Genomic DNA, 20,660 nt, shown 5'->3' on the forward strand with positions numbered 1-20,660 from the left:
TTAACGGACCTCTGAGACTAGCACAGTGCAGGTGCATTTATACGGAGACTTGATTACACACAGGTGGATTGTATTTATCATCACTAGTCATTTATGTCAACATTGGATCATTCAGAGATCCTCACTGAACTTCTGGAGAGAGTTTGCTGCACTGAAAGTAAAGGGGCTGAATAATTTTGCACGCCCAATTCTTCTGTTTTTGATTTGTTATAAAAGTTTGAAATATCCAATAAATGTCGTTCCACTTCAGGATTGTGTCCCACTTGTTGTTGATTCTTCGCAAAAAAAATACAGTTTTATATCTTTATGTTTGAAGCCTAAAATGTGGCAAAAGGTCGCAAAGTTCAAGGGGGCCGAATACTTTCGCAAGGCACTGTATATATTACACTGGGGGGCTAACTATCTAGAATGCTCGGAACACCTGCGTGTAATGGAAGAAGGCCGCCAGAAATGTGTAAGCTGCAACTGTGATAAAGCCAGTTTAAACAGTGTACAGTAAGTGTATATTTTGCATTTCTGAAATAATTTTGATGTGATATGAAAGTAAAGGGCTGTACTGAGAATCAATTCACGTTTAGATGGAGTATTTGGCTGTTTTGGCTGCCAGAGCCAGTCTACCTCTGAAAATAATATGTTAAATCCTTGGACCTTAAGGAGTAACGGTAGGCTCCTTAAGAGTACATATTGGGTTACATACAATGTCTACTGCTATACACATCATTCCCAATAATACAATCACGAATGTAACATTATAATTACATATAAAGACATTTCACAAGTCAAAGTACAACGATTTTTGCATAATTCATGATGTGTTTTAAATCTTCATATTGTCGGCTTCACAACAAACAGTTGACAGCTCCAGCACCCTGATAATGCCACATTATCAGATGGTCTCATGATTTAATTCACCATACCTGGGTTGGCCGGTCTGGTTATCTCCCCAAAACAGTCCTTAAACATTGTTTACATGATGTGTAATATATACATACAGAATGTGTAGTTTTTAGATCAGTGTAAGGGGAGAAAATAGCTTAATCTTCCTGTTTCTGTGTTTTATTACTAGGTATACTGGGGAAAACCCACACTGACCATGGGGAAAGAGCTATTGCATAAATTCCACAATGCAGGTTTGATTGAATTCTGTCCACACCAAGATAATATAATACCTGGATGGGATGGTTCAAGTGATGCCCATCCTTCTGTGTGACCTCTGTATGTGGGGGATGTTTCAGGAGAGGATCTACCAGGCCTAAATGCAAAATAAAAAATATAACATGAGAGCAACCCACACAGACTGCATTCTCCAGTCCACAGTGTACTGCTGCACAAAAACTAACTTTGGTCGGGTCCAACGTCGGTTGGGTCCAACGTCTTTTGGAGCATGCCAGGAAGCAGGCTCTAGTCTGGGCAGACACATGCCCTCACTTGTGAAAGTTGGTCTTTCCAACTGTATAGTCATGGGTCTGTTGCAAATAGAGACAGACTTTCAGGTTGATGAAAGTGTTATAAACAACTCAAAGCTTCCAGGTCATGAATTACACCAGAAGCATAGGTGGGGGAGTTTGCCTGTAAAAATGTAATTGACACACACCAGCTGGTCATGATCAACTAAAAAAACATTTAAAAAAAACATTTTTGCTAACACAATATTCAAGAGAAACAGAATTATCATGGACACAATGTATCACAACGTATCTTCGTCCACCAGGGGGTGGCGCTTGTATGTTATATTTGACATGGGTACACTGCCTCAATCAACATTTTAACAAAGATTGTTATAATTAAACCAAGATGAACCACAGACTGTCGTTTCAGCTCGAAACAAATGAGTCAGTGGGCAGAACAAACAAGAGGTGGGCAGAGCCACGTTCTAGCATATATTAAGTCTACAAAACTTAGTGCACTCTGTTCGTAACAGGTTATAGTTTTGGGAATAGAAAACTGTATTGAGATCAAATGTTTTATCGATGAGAAAATTAGCAGAATGTCGAACAAAATCCATCTTGTTCCATCTTCTCCCACGGCCGGCCACTGGGCTTCCTCTCACTATCACATTTGGTAACGTTAGGGAGTCGAAACGCCAAGAGGATGCTTCACATTTATACATACGGTGAAATATCTGTCTCACACAATAGGATTTTTATGCAGATTTGATCAAAACATTTTTCTGCGGTTGATTCATTCTATCAATGGAGGTCACATATGTCTTGATCTCATTGTCCAACGAAATAAAGCGTGCTCTTAATTTAGTGCTCCATTTGAAATCATTGTTACTGACAGACTAAATGTTTCATATTAAAAGGGACAATAACATAAAACCAAAGTTACACTAAATAAACAGTTTAATAACTTTCTACCACATGTTATTTATTTACACTGACTATTTAATTTCATAGTTTTATTTTATTTCCATCTGTCAAACAAAGAAACAAGTTTAGAAATACCAACTTCAGTTATTCCGTGCATATATAAAGGAAATACAACCAGTAACATTTACAAGCATATCATATAAGATATAACTACTACAAGCACTTTTTTGCTTGGGATGTATTCATTACGTCTTGCAACTGAAACCGTTTAGCGTGTAATAACCGAACGGAAGCAAAAAAAGCAAACGTAACGAAATGGGGAGGGACCTAAATTATTTGTTCAACTCGTTTTCGTTACAAAACGTTTTCCTTTTGGAGTAAACATTTTCTGGTGAAAAACATTTCGTAACAGAATAGGAGTAATATCATGTAACTGTACGCACACTCGGTCCTTCATAGGGGTCCGTCGTGAGGGACCTTGAGCAGAGTTGCAGGCAGTGAATGGACCCTGAGAGCGCGCTAGTTTGGAATTGAAAAAGTGTCGCGGGAGCTTTTGATAAAGAATATCATCAAGACGAAGCAGCTGCATTATAAGTTGGGTGCAATGTTGAGCGCTACATACCTAGGGGTTTGCGCTGATTGTACGGATATTGTGATAGCTGGTTATATGACATCCCCCGAGAAAGCAAGAACAATATGTATGTATGTCAGGAGAAGTTCAGTATTATCATAAGGAGATGCATACTTGGAATAGGCAGGGGAGGTTTAAGAGAGAGCGGGAGGAAGATGGTGAGCTTGAGTCGGTTAAAAATAGCAGAAAAGGGGAGATGGTTTGTTAAAGAAGAATGGTAGAAAGTGTAAGTGGAGTGTGCTGAAGACAAGAGGAGAAATGGAATGAGGGCAAAATATCGGAGGTGGTAGGTGTGGTGAAGTTCTCGGAGCCCGAGGCTTGTACAGTGGGTCAGGATACAGGGTCTGTTAAGTGGTGATATCCCATTCTTTCATGTTGTTGGCATGAGTTAGGACTAAATATATTTAAATAGTGGAGTAGGGTGGTGTTATTTTTATTTGATTTGAGCTTTTTTTGTGAGTGTAGTGTATGGTATTTATTTATCTAGTAGGTGGAGTTTTTGTGCCGAAAAAAATCAAAAATCTAGTAGGTGGCGGTAATGCAACATATTGGATGCCAACCGCCGTTAAACCTCATCGAAGAAGAATAAATTATTCGTAGGGCAGACTCCTCCCTGCTGCAGTTCACATGGAAGATGTCATTTGAACTAGTCACGAATTTCTGTTGGGGTCTCCACAAGGAAATGGCTGAGGGATTACGTATTTTTTTTCAAAATTGGACAATTCTTTAATCCTGGACGCGAATATTTTAATAACACTAGCATTATACCATCGGATATGTGTGTTTTGAGTTTAGTTGAAGTCAATTTGGCCAACACAACGGGAAAATAATAATTTCGAACTTTTCGGACTCACCTCGGACTTGCTGCTGTTAGTTTACCACCTAGCGATAACACCTGATATAGCTAGCTAAATAGTTTTAAGTAATTTGGGACAGTTAGTAGTGATGGCTGGTAATTAACTTGAGGGAGGCTTTTACAACAAGATAACTAATTTCTTATACGAAATACGACTAAAGTACAAGCAAGGTAAAGGATAAAACCGGCAACTTTTTATTGAAGTTGTCTCGAGCGAAAATGAACAATTGTACCGTTAGCACCTAGCTAGCAAATTATCTAACGGTAGCTAGTTGACAGTGACGTCAGGGGAAATTGGGTATGGTGTTGCAACTTTGTAACGTCAACGTTACCTACTTTAGATTTGTTTATCAATTTAACTAGCTACAGTAGCTGATTTAGCACAGCATGCTAATGATGCGGGATTCAACTGTGAATTTCAGTGTTCTCCATAGAACTTGCAAATTGGTCGTCATTCTTTGTTTTCTCCATATTTCGGTCACTTTAATTTTTTACGTGAGGTCGTTAGATATTCCATTTTCGTTTGCACAAAATCAGCAAGCACACGCAGCGAAAAAGCATAACCAAACTACATCAGAGGACACCAAACCTGACGTGGTTGAAACGAACCGCTTTTCTGTAGACAACGTGACATCTACATTCAACAAAGAACTTGTAAAATGTTTTGACACTTCACCACTGCTTGGTAAGTAGCTATGAATGTGTTGCCAAAACTAATAACGAGTCGATGGCAATTAATATTTAATCAATATTTGACGTATGCTATAGACTCACTGGTACTTTTTATAGTCATATGTTACCTGGTTTGGTAGTCTTGCCAAAGTGTTTTTTATCAGCAAACAATAGTTGTTGGCCATGTAAATCGGACACAGTCATAAATTAATCTGCTCTAATGAGGAATGGGTAGAGCTTGCATTACATATGTCGCTTTAATCTGTATCTTAATGCAACCTACAAGCGCCAAGTATAACCAGTTAGCCACCAGTCGATGTCTTAGTTATTTTATGACCCCTTCCTTAGCCTGTAGGGTTTGGTATTTCACTTATTCATACAATATATATATCTATGGCGAAACGCCCACACCCTTATGTAACAGTTTTGCTTCCGTCCCTCTACTCGCCCCTACCTGGGCTCGAACCAGGGACCCTCTGCAAACATCGACAACAGTTACCCTCGAAGCACGGTTACCCATCGCTCCACAAAAACTACTTCAAGGTCTCAGAGCGAGTGACGTCCCCGATTGAAAAGCTATTAGCCCGCACCCCGCTAACTAGCTAGCCATTTCACACCGGTTACACTTGCATTATTAATGCATAGCAATAGGACTACTGCTAGTGCTCTTGAATGAGCAGCGTTGCTTGTTTCCACAAAGGTTTGTTGTTGTTCAGTGCCTTTCTCTCTTAGCTCAGTTTTTTAAAATGGTTTATGCTGCTGTGGCCTGAGCTGATCTGTCCCTCTGCCACAAAACCCTGACTGCTCCACAGGTGGGAATTGGTGGATTAAAGTGGTGTGCACATTCTCCCTCAGCTGATTTGGAGATTGAATTGAAAAGCAATGCAGTCTAGGAACATCAACCTCCAGGTCACATTGCAGAAAACAGTAAAATAAGTTCACTACATCATATATGCAGTTTAACCTTCTGTTATTTTCTTGTATTGCTTTTGTAATTTTACCTACTGTAGCTACCTGTGTAAGCCACTGGCATATAGGAGCCACACTATTGTGTTTAATAATAAAACAGCTTATTGTCAGCAGAAAAGGCAGTCGCAGGAGAGTGGAGAACTAGGCTCAATTTTCTTACAATAGTATATTGGCCTACAATATTAACAGATTTTACATGCTATTTCCATTGGCTCTGCTGAAATCATCAGTTATCAGGGCTGTTGTAAATAGAGCCCTGACAAAATTGTATAAGACTTCCCTTCTCTCCTGTTCTCATCCAGTGGGCCCACTGCGAATTGAGTTTTCTAACCCAGTCAGCCTTGATGTGGTAAGGAAGGAGAACCCCAATCTTCAGAATGGGGGGCGCTTCAGGCCCAAAGACTGTGTGGCCCTCCAGAAGGTGGCTATCATCATCCCTTTCCGCAACCGCGACGAGCACCTCAAGTTTTGGCTGTACTACCTCCATCCCATCCTTCAGCGCCAGCAGCTGGACTACGGCATCTACGTTATCAACCAGGTGAGTCCTTCCTGGCCCGTCTGCTCTCTGCCTGTGTGGAGTAGTTGGTAGTGCTGAGCGATTATTGGAATTCAAATTTTTTCCCTTTTTTTTCTGTGAGCTCAATGCGCACATCGCACAGTTTCTCTAGAGATAAATTAAATCGAGCCTGAACTGTGCAATGTAGTAGGCAGTTTCCAACAGGCCAATATTCTACAAAGTTTAGCGCATAAAACATGGTAATTAACCACAATGACCATAATCCATTGTGCATCTACTTGTCCGGTCTGTGTTTCTGCTATGCAAGAGAGAACAATGCACAATTGTGAGGTGATATAAAGAGTAGTTGTTTTTTTGCGAGGTATCACTGCCTTAAAATGCATGATCTAAGTGATTGATACTTGGTATTCAGCAGTCTTAAAGGTATGCCTATTTTACTTTGAAGAACTACAGTAAAGTGATTTTGTCAGACAGCTTAGGCAGTAGCTCTATAGAGATGGGATGCTGGCTTGGAATGAAATAATAAAGTCATCAAATAAAACAAATGTAATATACACAACTGAAACATATTACTAAAGTAATGTGAATTAATGGTTAGTAAACAGTAATGCGCAGTAACTACTATCATAGGACTGGTATTCACTGTTTTGTGTTACAGCATTCAGCCCACGTGCTTTTAATGTAACATAAAAAATACAATTATTTTTTAAATAATCAAACCAGCTTCAAAAAGTGCTAATCACTCAGCACTAGTAGTGGGAAATGCAGTAAGATTTTAACCAGTGAGAAAATCGTAGTGCAGGGAGTGCCCCTTTTTTAATTAGGTGGTTTTAATGCATGAAACAAACAGTTTGTCTGTATATTTCAAATATAGGATAGCTAGAGTTTACTCGGACGGTAAACCACAAGTACGGGTACTTTTGCCGTATTTTGTTTGGGTTTGTTTTTTACGTGTTAGACTTAAGCTATGTAAAAAGAAAAGGGCATCAAGCTCCCAAATGACAGGCTGTAATGGCAGTTGCCAAGTGACTAGTTGAGAGATGTACTGGTAGATTTGTTTTCTTGTTGAGTAACTCTTCTGGGACAGACATGTGGGCAATTCCATGGTAACGGTGTACGCTGAGACTCAGGTTTTTTCACTTTAAAATGTATACCAAAGAAAAAGCATTGATTTTAAGGTTTAACAAGAAATACAACTTTATGCACAAGGACTACTACACTTTCAATACTTTCCACTGAAAATTTTACAAAAACACATTGATAGGAAAAACTGTGCAGATACAAAGTTTGGTAACAATAAAACTGAGGGAGATTTTATCGTAATTCTGTTGCCAAACTTTTTTTCCAGTAAATATACAATACTGTTCAAAAGATGGCGTCACTTAGAAATGTCCTTGATTTTGAAAGAAAAGCGCTTTTTTCGTCCATTTAAAATAACATCAAATTGATCAGAAATACAGTGTAGACATTGTTAATGTTGTAAATTACTATTGTAGCTGGAAACGTCTTATTTTTTTATGGAATATCAACATAGGCGTACAGAGGCCCATTATCAGCAACCATCACTCCTGTGTTCCAATTGCACGTTGTGTTAGCTAATCCAAGGTTATCATTTTAAAAGGCTAATTGTTCATTAGAAAACACTTTTCCAATTATGTTAGCACAGCTGAAAACTGTCATGCTGATTAAAGAAGCAATAAAACTGGCCTTCTTTAGGCTAGTTGAGTATCTGGAGCATCAGCATTTGTGGGTTTGATTACAGGCTCAATGGCCAGAAACTATACTTTCTTCCAAAACTCTTCAGTCTATTCTGAAGGCTATTCCATGCGAGAAATTGCCAAGAAACTGAAGATCTCGTACTACTCCCTTCACAGAACAGTGCAAACGGTCTCTAACCAGAATAGGAGGAGCAGGAGGTCCCGTTGCACATCTGAGCAAGAAGACAAGTACATTCGTGTCTAGTTTGAGAAACAGACTCCTCACAAGTCCTCAACTGGCAGCTTCATTAAATAGTACCCGCAAAACATCAGTCTCAACGTCAACAGTGAAGAGGCCTTCTAGGCAGAGTTCCTCTGTCCGGTGTCTGTTCTTTTGCCCATCTTAACCTTTTCTTTTTATTGGCCAGTCCGAGATATGGCTTTTTCTTTGCAACTCTCCAGGTTTGGCTGGTGTAGGCCATCATTGTAAATAAGAATTTGTTCTTAACTGACTTGCCTAGTTAAATCTTAAAAAAGGCCCACCTGTTAATTTAAATGCATTTCAGGTGACTACCTCATGAAGCTGGTTGAGAGAATGCCAAGGGTGTAAAAAGCTGTCATCAAGGCAAAGGGTGGCAATTGGAAGAATCAAAAATATATTTAGATTTTTTTTAAACAAAAAAATGTATTATTACATGATTCCTTCCAGATGTTATTTCATAGTTTTGATGTCGTCACTATAGTTCAAGAATGTTGACAACAGTAAAAAATAAACAATCCCTTGAATGAGTAGTTCTAAAACTTTTGCCCGGTTGTTTGTGTATTTTTTTCCAGTTTAAATTGTTCAATAGTTGTATGGTTTGAACTTTGAAATGAATGGTTTTTGTTTGGCATGCATTTTAAAGTGGAAAAATCGGAATCTTTGTGTAATTCCGTTACTGTGGAATTGCCCAAATATCTGTTTTCCATAAAGGAATTTCTTGCTTTAGTCAAGAGGAAAAAGTAGGCCAGCGTCCAAATAACTCTTGCCTCGCTTCTTTAAAGAACTCCTACAATTTGCAGTAGACCTAATCCTTTGTGTTCCCATCTATGGGGAAGAAATCAGATCTGGCAACATAGTGCCAGCATTTGTCTCTGCGTCTGTTCTTTGTCCATCAGCAATTTCCTTTATTTATTCATGGTGTTTGCACAACCAAGAGACTCATGCTCTCTATCGTCAAACTAGCACTGAACACCAATGGACGTGGCACAAAATAGTGGCTTTCAGACGGGGCTATCTCTGTCACTTTAAAGACCTGAGAGAACAATCCTGTTTGGAATGCTCTTTTTATCCTCACACATTCCTGTTTCTTTTCATCAAGATCCTTTATTAAAGGAAAGCTCTTATGTACTAAGTGTATAGAGTTGGTTACAGATAACTAATGGAAGAATTAAACCAGGGTTGTACTTAAATGTGAATGCACAACATTTGGGCAACCTGGCCTGGGTACAAAATGTCCTGTCTTTTCCAGATGTAAAAATGATTAGTAGGTGTAATTTGGACTTTTTATTGCAATCAAGTAGGCCCATTTTATTGTTTAGCGGTGCATGTTCTTACTTTTGGTCAAGTAGCGTATGTGGAAACCTGCTTGTCGGACATCTAATTCCAAAATCATGGGCATTGGTTCCCCCTTCCCCCTTTGCTGCTATAACAGCCTCCACACTTCTGGGAAGGCTTTCCACTGGTTGTTGGCACAGTGCTGCGGGGACTTGCTTCCATTCAGCCACAATAATTAGTGAGGTCGAGCACTGATGTTGGGCGATTAAGCCTGACTCTCAGTCGGTGTTCCAATTCATCCCAAAGGTGTTCAATGGGGTTGAGGTCAGGGCTCTGTGAAGGCCAGTCAAGTTCTTCCACACCGATCTCAACAAACCACTTTTGTATGGACCTCACTTTGTGCACGGCAGCATTGTCATGATGAAACAAGAAAGGGCCTTTCCCAAACTATTGCCTCTAAGTTACAGGCACAGAATGGTATTGTATGCTGTAGCATTAAGATTTCCCTTCATTGGAAGTAAGGGGCCTAGCCCGAACCATGAAAAACAGCACCATACTATTATTCCTCCTCCACCAAACTTTACAGTTGGCATTGGGGCAGGTCATCCGCCAAATTCAGATTTGTCTGCCGGGCTGCCAGATGGTAACGTGTGATTCATCACTCCAGAGAACACATTTCCACTGCTCCAGAGTCCAATGGCATTGAGCTTTACACCACTCAAGCTGACGCTTAGCATTGCGCATGGTGATCTTATGCATGAGTGTGGCTGCTCAGCCATGGAAACCCATTTCATGAAGCTCCTGACAAACAGTTCTTGTGCTGATGCTGCTTCCAGGCAGTTTGGAACTTGGTAGTGAGTGTTGCAACAAGACTATTTTTACGCGCATCAGCACTCAGCGGTCCTGTTCGATGAGCTTGTGTGGCCTACCACTTCACGGCTGAGCCATTGTTGCGCATGGATGTTTCCACTTCACAATAACAGCACTTACAGTTGACCGGGGGAAACTCTAGCTGGGCAGACATTTTACAAACTGACTTGTTGGAAAAGTGGCATCCTATGATGATGCCACTTTGAAAGTCACTGAACTTCAGTAAGGCCATTCTACTGCCAATGTTTGTCTATGGAGATTGTATGGTTGTGTACTCCATTTTATACACCTGTCAGCAACGGGTGTGGCTAAAATAGCCAAATCCACTTATTTGAATGGGCGTCCACATACTTTTGGCAATTTGGTGTATCTAAAACCTTTGAATGAAAACGGACAAGTTGACCATAGACATCACATCATTTGTATGCCTGCCGATGACTAGTGATCATAAGCACTTAGTGCCACAACATGTTGGCTACTCTGTTTTGACAAATAGCCTAGCTACAAACTGCCCAGTGTTGGTCATTATCGATGGCAATCATTAGCCGGAGTGGTGCCACCTAAAACACTTTGGTTTCATGAATTGAGGGCTTTCCTGCCTAAAATCAGGTTCTGTCTCCCCATCTCTCACAGACTATCTCCCCATTTGTAGAAGTCTCTAAACATGAGGCCACAGACATGGGCAGAAACTTATTTTGTCTGTGTGCGGTGATGCTGTAAGTAGTTAGACTGAATTCTCACAGGTGTGGGGATTTACTGACTTATGGGAATACTAAAGTTGGCCTCAAGTATATTTGGAAATTAATTTGGCAAAAGGACAAACTAGTATGAATGCCACTGCAGAGCCCAGAGTTGACAAGGTGCAAATGTAGTAGTTATTGGGTCACCTAACCCCATTTCACGCAAAGGCAGACCTCAACATAGGATAACGATATCCATTCTTCTCAATATCCTTCTAGTCATCAACACTGTCTGGGTTAAAGCAAAGTAACTTTTGAACATTTATTGACAACCAAAGTTAATACTAGCGTACAGGGCCATGTTGTAGATTAAATCTATTCCTATTTGATAAACAATGCGTATCAGTTCGGTGTAGTTCAATGGTCTATTTAAGGACATGATTCTTTGCAGATGTAGGCTCTATTGGCACTTGCGAGGCCAGTACTGGGTTTCAGATTGAAGGCATAACTAACTTCTCTTTCAGGTCTCATGCCAGGATATGAGTCTGTTGCCTCCCACCCACTAACAGGTAAAGTGTGGGAAACCTGCATGTTGTAGGGCAAACGCCACACCTAGGCTTTATGCAGTAAATACATGGGTCTATTTGAGCATATAACCTTTTTTTTTTTTTTTACGCTCCATTCCAGTCTCCTGCACAGGTAGCAAATTGGTGTCCACTGCAAAGAAAATAAGCTTTAATGGCTGCTTTTATCTTATTGGGCCAATCTGACTTTTTCCATAGTCATGACAGGCCTAGCTATTGCTAGAGGGCCGTTCAATGCTGTTAAACACAATTATGGGGTCTTTGTTGAAATTATACTCAGTCTTTCTGTTTCTCTCTTCTCTCCTATTTCTCCTAGCCTTTCCTATCTTTTCCTCCCTTGTTTTATTTCCTCCTTTCCCTGGCCCCTTGCTCTACCGCCGTCCTTTTGCATGTCAGGCGTATCTGGCCAATGGCTGTGGTCGCTGGAAGAGGTGAGACCGGCCCCCTGCTTGCTCTGGCCAATTGCGTGATCCCATGGGCTGAGGGGTTCTACTGGTAATATGGGATTATTTTCTCTCTGTCTCATTGAATTAGAGATCTATTTTAGTCTCATGCTGTCTTCTTCACTTGCTTGTTTCCGTCTTTGCAAATGATCCACATCCTGTATACAGGTGAAGCTGTCATGCACTGGAGGAGAGCGGGATGCATCACTTGGTGGAAGAAAAACGCAAACACACACACACACACACACACACACACACACACACACACACACACACACACACACACACACACAAACTCACTCCCATAAACACACTCGCAGACCTCCTTAGCGGATATTTATTTCAGACCGTAGCAGATGTCAATACGTTTATTTCAATCAGTGTACATGTCTGTTTCATATCACCACAATGTGTGACATGTGACTGATGGGGAAGTGCATCAGCAGAGAACACTACTGAACATTGAATCAATTGTCCAAGGCTTGGAACGCCTCTTCAGATGACTTTAACTTCGCTGCTTTGTGGCATCCAGACCCTCTTCCTCATTTTCCATTTCTTTTTAGAATGTTGTCATTTTAAAAATAGAAATACATGTTTTTATTAAAACACTAGCCACAGTATTCTTTAATTTGAGAACCTCGGTCCTTGTTTTTCGACTGCATGTTGTTAGGTTTCATCTGCATCCATTTGAGTATTTTGGTTCTGTGGGTATTCAAGCTGAACCTTTTCAGGAGGACCATCAGATAAAGCCAGTGATACATGAGACGTGACCATTTGAAAGTCATTTGAAGGCACATTGACACAGAACACGATGCTCCCTTTTTTTTTTTTTGTATGCAGCCCAAGAACACAAAAAGATCATTAAAAATACCCACCCAACAAGTAGTGGATGACATGCCAGCCCTGAAAAGAGCCTAGAATATGTTGGTTTAACAGAGGATTAAGTGTAAAGCCTGTACAGACTGCAATATGATATTCTGTCATTCAATCCCCCAATTTAAGGATATTTTGTCCCCTTTCATTAAGCTAGGCCAATGGTTATAAGACAAGAACTGCTGAAACTTGATTACTGCTTTAAGTTTCAAAATGGGAAATGGTTCTCCTAGATTTATCTATCCATGTCCATCAGCATTCCTTTGTTTTTGAGTCATAATAATTATCCTACACCTTGGAGAAAAATCTCTCCTTCCCATTAGAATTCTGTCTCTAGTTACAGTCACTCTACATAAAGCGGTCACGATCCATAAGCTCCTAAAATGCCACTGACACTTTTTTAGCACTATTAAATTGTATTTGAATCGGTTGATTTATACACCCTTGAAAAGACCTAGCGTAACAGCTACATGAAGCCACAAAGAGCTGGGCCTGCAAAGCTTTGATGACCCTGCATCAGCAACAGAATTAATTTCACGTTTGTATGTGCACGCACTCTTGATATTAAGGGTAAGCGCATGTTTTCCAGCAAACAAGAAGATGACTACACAACGTCATCAAAGACCAACGACTCAAAGTCCTGTACTGTATACACCAATGTTTTTCAGTTGTCCAGTCCAACTAGCTACACAAGTCTGGTACCTTTTTCTTTCCAAACTTCAGTGTAGGATGTTTGTAGCGTCTAGTGCTCAGTCTCTGACACGTTTTGTATTCCCAATCACATTATAATAGATATCCACCTGGATGGTTTAGTTTAGCCTTGGTTCTGGTGTACACTTTAGTCCAATTAGACATGGTTTGCCGAACAATGAGGACCAGAGTTGCTTACTCCTGTCTAGACCCTCAAAAATAACTATTTAGTTTACCACGATTCACCTTCCAAACCCATATTCTCTCCATTCACTCTGTAGGACGGTGATGAGATCTTTAACCGCGCCAAGCTCCTCAACGTTGGCTACACAGAGGCCCTGAAGGAGTACGACTATGGCTGCTTTGTTTTCAGCGATGTGGACCTAATCCCTATGGATGACCGCAACACCTACAAGTGCTTCAGCCAGCCCAGGCACCTGTCTGTCTCCATGGACAAGTTTGGCTTCAGGTAAGTCAACCCCTCCCACAGATGACCAGGCATTCTCCCCAGTCCACGGCGGCCTCAGCCTCTCCCCAGTCCACGGCGCAGACATGGGACAGACACACATGTGCATTCACATTGTCAAAGGCACATACACACTGAGCTCATTTAGTAGGAGTGGCCACATAAAAGCTTAAAGAGCACCTGTGGATTCCATGATGTTCTGTCACTCACTTCAACCAATTTACTGCTGAATTACCACTACGGTTACAGGCGGCTAACGGTAGACTTTGCTTGATGCTGCCTATTGAAAATTGACGAAAGGCAAGCAAACATGTAGATCGCTAATGCAATAGGCGGTGTTGGAAACAGCTTGACATGTCATTTGAAACTGTTGCACATTTGTATTTGTTATGGATCCCCATTAGCTGCTGGGACTTTATTTGCCTCGAGTCGTGTGTTGAATAGCCTGCCTATAGACTTACATAGACTTACAAAACTGTGCAACACTCACATGAGCAGTACTGGCTTCAAAGGTCAGCTGTCAGAATGGCTTAAAAGCAAATCATTTTCGCCTTAGGTGGCAATGCTGTGAGTGTCTCACGGGTTTTGAACTGTTTTCTGCTTTGTGGAGTCCAGTGACCTGTAGCGCAAACTCCAATTGGTTTAGCTGTTGCTCTACACGTGTAACACGTCAGACAGGGAAGGGCTCTTGCGAGGCTACAGGCTGTCTTTGTGTTTGATAAAGTGATTTGGGAGCTTCTCTTCTGATCTACACCTCTGGGCCTACACAGCTGTAGGGCTTATGCTTGGCTAGGCGCTGATCTACAGTCAGTTTGCCTCCGTTGTCTGCTTCTGATTTTAAGATTTAGATTAGTAAAGTAAGCTGCTCTCAGATGTGACGTCATAGTGCAGTGTGCCCCCTGTGTACAGGTCATAGAACAGGTCTCTCAGCTTCTAATTGGGCTTTTATGGGCGTCCTGTCACCAAATTCCTCCCTGTGTTGCACACACAACCGCTTGTGTCCTGTCACTGTGTCATGTTCCTCCAGGGGCATGCAGCTCACAGAGCATCTGGATGCAATATCCAGCAGGATTTGGGCAGGAAAGTCCAGCTCAAGGAGAGACTCCAAGCTCTTCTTGTTCGGTGACTAAATCCCACAATGGATGAATGTTTTTAGTTTTATTTTTTTTCATTAGATTAGATTTTCTTAATTGTGGCCACCTTTCCAATGTTAGCCATGGGATTTAAAGAATCGCATTATAGCCAAGGATAACTTGTAGAGTGTCCAAAATGAGGCAAGGCTAAACCAGGGAGCCTCAGTCTCTCAGCTACACGTTGCCCTACAGTGTACAGAAAGCCAGCATGTAACTTACAGAAGGCAGTGATGCATAGACAAAGAGGGTTTTTCTGCAGCACCGCATCTTCTAGGCATATACTTCTTTCCTGGAACATAACCGCTGACTGCAATTTATGCCCGGCCCAAAGTCCTTGACCCCCTTCATTTGAGAGCTGTTTAAACTCCAAGTATCACTATGTATTTATTTATCTTTCTCTCTCTCTCTCTCGCTCTCGCTTTCTCTCAGGTTGCCGTACAACCAGTATTTTGGGGGGTGTGTCGTCAATGAGCAAGGAGCAGTTCCTCAAGATCAACGGCTTCCCCAACAACTACTGGGGCTGGGGAGGGGAGGACGACGACATTTTCAACAGGTCAGAGTCCACACACCCACTCTGACTAACGTCTGTGGTGTATCAGGACTCCATGTAAAAGTCAGCCGCAGGACAGCGAAAAATACGACTCCAAGTAATTACCCATATTTATTGGGTAATGTGTTAGCCAAGGTTTCACATGAAACGGTGTTCTTGTTCAGTGTCGAAGCCCCATCACATAGTAACATAGCCCTAGTTCTTGTCACTCGTCAGTGATACTCGTCAGCATTGTTCCAACTTGTCCCCGAGGGTGCCTTTGTATGCCACTACCACCTTTTGCTCTTGAAGCAAATGTTAATGAGTTAAAAGATAAATGTTTGCTTTTGAAAGCATTATGGCTCCTTCAGAGCCATTCTGACCTTTCCTGAAATAAGACTAATAGGGTATTTTATAGGGATTGGAACCATAAATATTTTTGTTCTGTTCCAACAAACAAAAATACAGTTCTGAACCGATTCAAACCAAAAATGATTACCGGTTTATATCGTTCCCTTAACCTGTGAAAACAACTTTTTTAAAACATTCATCTTATTAAATTAGTTCACTAATCAGTGTGGCTAGAGCAGTCAAGCTAGTTGTTTACATGTGTGATTGACAGACAAGTGTAGCCTATGGTACAGGACACAGATGTGGGGAGAGAGGGTTGAGGAGGAGGCATGAAGCGCTGGGCATCTTATGACAGGCATTATCTGAATTGGTTCCACAGAATTATACCTAGGAGGAGCGGCTTTTATGGAGGAACTTTGAATGTCCTTTTAGCTAGCGAGCTCACAAGCTTGAGCAGAGCAGCACCACTACCTTTTTTTAGTTAAATCCAATGTGATAACTGCCTATAGTATCCTTAACTAGCATTTTTTTTAAAAATCTTTTTTATTCTACCTTTATTTAACCAGGCAAGTCAGTTAAGAACAAATTCTTATTTTCAATGACTGCCTAGGAACAGTGGGTTAACTGCCTGTTCAGGGGCAGAACGACAGATGTACCTTGTCAGCTCGGGTGTTTGAACTTGCAACCTTCCGGTTACTAGTCCAACGCTCTAACCACTAGGCTACCGCCCCATTTTTCTCTAGCGAATTAAAAAATATTTATCTTCTGAATCACACTTGTAACGTCAGTACATTAGCCTAGGCATCGCAGTTAACCTCAACACTGGCAAAGATATTGTATTTTTTTTTCCCGGAACGTAAAATAACGTTAACTGGTTAACATGCTTTTAAAATAACAGTATGCATCACTTTCTTCCCGTTTCTGTTCCTTGAAAAATTCTGTTTTCCGGTTTTGTTCCCTGAACCAGTTCCAACTCCTGGTACTTTGTGAAAAGAGAAACAAAGAGAACCATGCATAACTTTATTTACAGTATCTCCTGTTCCAGAGCCAGTTTTGTTCAGTAGTGTGATCCAAGCTTTGCTGGATTTGGCATTAAATTAGCTCTACAAAACATATAATGTGCCTTGTTAACCTGTGTCTTTGAGGCATGTGTAACCCTATAGTTGTTATTTAATTCAGTTTGGCTGGTCTATACAGCAACTCCACCCTTGGTGCGGAATGCCCAACAGCACAAGGTGTTAAGATGTGTTTTTGTCTCTTCTGCTTTACGTAGGTCTTCGTAGGGGTTGGTTTATAATTCACTTCATCCATTTTGATTGTGAAACTGTAAACTGGCAGACTGGATGTTTCCAGAGACGATCAATGTTATTCACGGTGTTCGGGAAGCTTTTGTAGCTGTGTCACTGAACCCAGCTACACAAATGTGACCTGTTATGTAATAAGCAAGGCCAATTTGCATCTCTTCCAGAGGCAACTGAATTCAAATCAGAACTTGTTTTACTTGTTTTACTCCCTTTCACATCTATCAATTTTTATTTGACTTTAAAAAAAGTTTACTTCACTAGTGTAAAAAAAAAGTGCAGATTTTCTCCTGAGTTAAACTTTTTTGCAACTGCGGCCCAGTGTTTTAGTTAGACTGGGGTTCTGACGCATGTTGCTGCTGTCTTTTAACAGGCTGAGCTCCAAGGGGATGACCATCTCACGGCCCAGCGGAGCCGTGGGGAAATGCAGGATGATCCGCCACAACCGGGATGGTGGGAATGAAGACAACCCTCAGAGGTGAGGTTCCCCCTTGTGAACAGGACTCCTACACGATGCTCAGGGGCGGTATTTCAATCTATAATGGTACCGCCTGTGTCTTCATTCACTTCCTTTCACAGGAATATAGCCAAACTGGATTTGATAGGAGTAAGTGTTTTGGTCCACCTAGTTTCAGCTATATATCTTTCACCTATCCAGCTCTGTCAGATCTGTAAAGGAGAGCAGAAGGGATGGAACAATAGGTGAACCCTCCCCAGGCTCCCCTTTCCTTCTCCACACAAAGATCCGTTCTCTCGCTACTGTTCCCCTTGACGTCATTTCTCACTAACGCTGGCTGACTTTCTGAACTTGGACATTCTTCTACGTACCAATGCAACTTTAATGGAATATTAAAGTCTGGGAAAACATTGGCGTGCAATGTGTTTATTATCACGCAAAGCCAGTTAATCCTTCATCTCTATTGAAATCACTATGTAGATATTTATAATAATGACTTTTCCCTATAGCACTTTGATTTGTTTGATGTTGTGTAGTTTTTATGTTTAATCTATTGACGTTTGTTGTGAAATCCAAAAGAGATGTTTGCCATAGGCTACACCTTAAACAAAAGACATGGTTCTTAAACCACGATATTGAATTGTGGTTGAACTGTGGTTTTTCGTTCCAGGTTCGACCGCATCGCCCACACCAGGGAGACAATGAACAAAGACGGCATCAAAACCCTGTCGTACAAAGTGGTCAAAGTGGAGAAGGATCAATTATACACCAAAATTACTGTGGACGTGGGAAAGAAAGACTGAGAGAACCAATAAAACATGAACAGCCTTGACAACCTGTGGTGGATGCAGTAACCAAATGTGCCTTGACATTGTAAATAATGATATGCCTTGGACTCTTTGGACTACAGAGAATGACTGATCTGATCAGCAAACAAACGTTCCCTTTATTTTCGGCCTTTGCACATCCGATGGTGAATTGAACTGGGATTCCAGCTTTTTCTTTATAGGATCCATAAATCATTGACACCAGGAATGACCGTTGACATTCAGTACATTGACACACTGTTGGTTTCCTATTGGGCTTGTACGTACTCCACACTCTTTTTGAAGATTGCTGCTGCGACAAAAGTCCTTTGTGAGCCATTTTGTCTTGACGGGTGGTTGTAAAATGATTCATTTATTGTCCTATGCATCGGGGACTCTCAATTCATTTTGTATGTCTATTTCTTTCTAGTACTGTTGATGTTGTTTTGGCATCATTGTAGTTTTCTGTCACTTTTGTGAGATATTTGCTATTCCTTTTGATTCCTTTGCTGATCGAGCAAGGTTTCAACCCATTCAATGCCAAGTGCTCAGGCCAAAGATTGAACTTCAAATTGTAGAGTTCCATAACAAACCAAGTCACTTTTATTTTTTTCAAAGGCAACCAAACAATGATCTTAAGATTGTTGTACTTTTGGATACATTCACAACCTTTTGATAGGGCATCAAAGGGCCTAGAACTCCAAAAATATATTTTTTTTTTTTAAAGTCCAAATCCCATGATAGTTATATTAGAGAAGGGGTCCTTAAGGGTATTTGAACTATCTTGAAAGTGTCTCCGTTGAAGCTCCCTTCCCTGTGAAGAGCACCATTCCAGGTAGCCTCTAAGGAGGCCTCTCCCTGGTGGAAAATAGGTACCTGAATGTATTTGCCTGGTGGTGTGTGTGTGTGTGTGTGTGTGTGTGTGTGTGTGTGTGTGTGTGTGTGTGTGTGCCCTGAGGTAAAATGCTACCATGCTGTTGTCTGTCATGAGTGTCTGGCGTTCTACTTTTTTTGTCTACGAGAGTGGATTCTATGCTGAAAAGGATCCTCTTGTAGTCCGTGTATGTCTTAAGGAAGTGTGAGGGTTAGAAAAACAAGCATTTTGTATCCTCAATACCTAGTAATCAATAACCTTAAAGACATCCGCATGTTTTTAAACTGGACGGTCACCATGTCTTCCTCACAGGTACTTTATAGATCCTCATATACAGTGAAAATGGCTCAAGCTTGTGAGCCATGGGGCATGATGTTGCACAAGTAAAGTTAGTAACTCAATCTTGAGAAAAAAAGCCATTGAGATTTCTGACTGGATGGAACAGAATAATTGTGCTGTCCATACTTAGGCTTAAATGTTTGCCATTCCTCTCCTGACTGCTTCTTAATTATATCAGTGCTGGTGTCTGGAGAATCTATAAAATGACTGCCATTTCTGCCTTATCTAAATAAACTTGAAAATATACATTAATTGGTCAACATTTTGATGTCATTGGGTTGCTCTTCAAGCTGTAAGCCTTTATGGGCTTGGCCAGGAAACCCAATATCGTGGGCTTATTCAACTATGATGGAAATCCTTTTATGGTGACTAGAGGATTGTCAGCTCTATGCAACACATTTCTATGCTTTAAATTTGGAGTGGTTGCCAACTTGAGTACATCTTAAAGGCCTCATCACCACATACCTCCTCACTCTGTCTGGTAGCCACACACAAACGCTCTAAAGACATGGGAGATGCCTTGCATGCAGGGATGCATTATGTGCAATGCATACTATTTTTATCTCATTTTCTCAATCCACCCAAAGGCTCTTTCAGAGTTAAACTAAGGTCTTTATAGGTTGGCTAAAGCCAGGTTGTGTACCTCCCATAGACAATGGCCTTTGAGAGCCAGCATTTTGTATGTCAAGTGTGAATTCAGTTTGTTTTACAAAAGTTAGCTGGCTAATCTGCAGGGCTTCATTACTGTTCCTTTTTCTCTTCATGGTTTCCATTATGATTCAATGTGTGCATGTATGTGTATGCTTATGCATTTGTAGAAATCACGTCTTTGTAAATCTTTTGCTGGCTCTTCACATTTTCATTCAAAAATGTATACTGACTTGCAGCAATGTTTTTGTGTTGATTTAAAAAAAAAAATCTGTCTAGGTAATTAAATATTTAAGTAAACGTCTTCTCATTCATTAACATGGGTCGAAGACTTTGGGTGGTTTCCATGACACAGATCAAGCCCTGGAATGAAGTCTCAATTGAGAACATTAATCTGTGCCTGGGAAACTGTCCCTGAAAGTCCC

General features: G+C 40.9%; 1 pseudogene across 1 annotated transcript; it reads left to right on the forward strand.

Annotated features, from left to right (window-relative positions):
- The first annotated feature begins 3,515 nt into the window (after positions 1-3,515).
- LOC123993444 lies at positions 3,516-20,535 on the forward strand (annotated as a pseudogene). Its single transcript, XR_006831450.1, has 6 exons — positions 3,516-4,484; positions 5,743-5,978; positions 13,613-13,800; positions 15,360-15,483; positions 17,485-17,589; positions 18,239-20,535. The product of XR_006831450.1 is annotated as a beta-1,4-galactosyltransferase 1-like (transcript).
- Positions 20,536-20,660: the final 125 nt, after the last annotated feature.

Source organism: Oncorhynchus gorbuscha, linkage group LG13 (genome assembly GCF_021184085.1).
Source record: "Oncorhynchus gorbuscha isolate QuinsamMale2020 ecotype Even-year linkage group LG13, OgorEven_v1.0, whole genome shotgun sequence".
NCBI classification, from domain to species: domain Eukaryota; kingdom Metazoa; phylum Chordata; class Actinopteri; order Salmoniformes; family Salmonidae; genus Oncorhynchus; species Oncorhynchus gorbuscha.